Raw genomic sequence first — 2,755 nt, forward strand, 5'->3', positions numbered from 1 at the left:
TGTCGCATGTTATTGATGATGCCACTTCTGCTATGCATGATACTTATGATGAGACTACTTCTATGCTTGATAATACTATGCCATTAGGTGAATTTCTTGATGAACAACTTGCTAGGGTTAGAGAGAATTAAATTATTGAAACTGATAATATTGATGAAAGTGATGATGAAGATTCTCCCCCTAGATATGAATTGCCTGATGTGTCTAAGGGTTATGTTATGGATGAAGAAACTGCTAGAGACCTTTTCGCTTGCAAAGATAGATATGATCTTAAGAAACTGTTAGCTAAGATGAAAGAAAAGTCTTTGAATGCTAGAATGAAATATGACCCTGCTTTTGCTACTTCACCTATATGTATTTCTGATAAGGATTATGATTTCTCTGTCGATCCTGAGTTAATTACTTTGGTTGAATCTGATCCTTTTTATGGCTATGAATCTGAAACTGTTGTGGCACATCTTACTAAATTGAATGAAATAGCCACCCTATTCACTCATGGGGAAAAAATTCTTTACTACTATATCCTTAAGTTATTTCCGTTCTCATTAAAGGGTGATGCTAAAACATGGTTTAATTCTCTTGCTCCTGGTTGTGTGCGTAGTCCCCAGGATATGATTTATTACTTCTCTGCTAAATATTTCCCCGCTCATAAGAAACAAGCTGCCTTAAGGGAAATACATAATTTTGTGCAAATTGAAGAAGAGAGTCTCCCACAAGCTTGGGGGGCTTCTCCGATTACTTAATGCTTTGCCTGATCATCCTCTCAAGAAAAATGAAATACTTGATATCTTTTATAATGGACTAACCGATGCTTCCAGAGACCACCTGGATAGTTGTGTTGGTTGTGTTTTCAGGGAAAGAACTGTTGAGCAAGCTCAATTGCTATTGAATAATATATTGAGTAATGATAATGATTGGACACTTCCTGAACCAATTCCTAAGCCAACACCGAAGAAAAGGGGTATTCTATTTCTCAGTCCTGAAGATATGCAAGAGGCAAAGAAATCTATGAAAGAAAAGGGTATTAAAGCTGAAGATGTTAAGAATTTACCACCTATTGAAGAAATACATGGTCTTGATAACCCGACACAGGTAGTAAAGGTAAATTCTCTCTATAGATTTGATGAAGGTGATATTCATCGTAATAAGTCTGCTAGCCAATGCTTGGATGAGTTTGATAATTTTATTGTTAAGCAAGAAAACTTCAATGATTATGTTGGTAGACAATTGAAATGTAATGCTTATATGGTTGAACACTTGAGTGATTATATGTCTAGAGTTAAAGGTGACCTTAAACTTATTAGTAAACATGCTTCTATGGTTACCACTCAGGTTGAACAAGTGCTTAAAGCCCAAGATGATTTGCTCAATGAATTAAATAATAAGAAAAATGATAATGTTGTTAGAGTTGTGACTAGAGGGGGTAGAATGACTCAGCTGGAACCTTTGTATCCTGAGGGCCACCCTAAGAGAATTGAGCAAGATTCTCAGAGAACTAATGCTGATGCACCTAGTCCTTCTAAGAAGAAGAAAAAGAAAAATGATAGGACTTTGCATGCTTCTAGTGAAACTGTTGTTGACACACCTGAGAATCCCAATGATATTTCTATTTTTGATGCTGAAACACAATCTGGTACTGAACATGAACCTAGTAATAATGTTAATGATGATGTTCATGTTGATGCTCAACCTAGCAATAGCAATGATGTAGAGATTGAACCTGCTGTTGATCTTGATAACCCACAATCAAAGAATCAACGTTATGATAAGAGAGACTTTGTTGCTAGGAAGCACGGTAAAGAAAGAGAACCATGGGTTCATAAACCCATGCCTTTTCCTCCTAAACCATCCAAGAAAAAGGATGATGAGGATTTTGAGCGCTTTGCTGAAATGATTAGACCTATCTTTTTGCATATGCGTTTGACTGATATGCTTAAAATGAATCCTTATGCTAAGTATATGAAAGATATTGTTACAAATAAAAGAAAGATATCGGAAGCTGAAATTTCCACCATGCTTGCCAATTATACTTTTAAAGGTGGAATACCTAAGAAACTAGGAGATCCAGGAGTACCAACTATACCATGCTCCATTAAAAGAAACTATGTTAAAACTGCTTTATGTGATCTTGGAGCCGGTGTTAGTGTTATGACTCTCTCTTTATATCATAGACTTTATTTGAATAAGTTGACACCTACTGAAATATCTTTGCAAATGGCCGATAAATCAACTGCTATACCTGTCAGTATTTGTGAGGATGTGCCTGTTGTGGTTGCAAACGTTACTATTTTAACGGACTTTGTTATTCCTGATATTCCCGAGGACGATAGTATGTGGATTATCCTTGGTAGACCTTTTTTGAATACTGCAGGGGCTGTTATTGATTGCAACAAAGGCAATGTCACTTTTCATGTTAATGGTAATGAGCATACGGTACATTTTCCGAGGAAACAACCTCAAGTCCACAGTATCAATTCTATTGGAAAAACTTCAACGGTTATTATTGGAGGTTTTGAATTTCCTCTTCCTACTATCAAGAAGAAATATGATATTCTTATTGTTGGGGACGTGCATATCCCCGTTGAGGTAACCTAGTGTTATTCGAAAATTCTCCGCTTTCATGCGATTCAGAAAGAGTTTGTTAACAAGACTTGATCAACCTTGTTAGTGGATTCCTTTTGATGAGCATGAGATGGATGAAGTTCGAAAGCACAACTCTCTATACCCTCCTTTTACTTTTTGTTATTTAGATTAA

Source organism: Aegilops tauschii, chromosome 5, assembly GCF_002575655.3.
Source record: "Aegilops tauschii subsp. strangulata cultivar AL8/78 chromosome 5, Aet v6.0, whole genome shotgun sequence".
NCBI lineage: Eukaryota > Viridiplantae > Streptophyta > Magnoliopsida > Poales > Poaceae > Aegilops > Aegilops tauschii.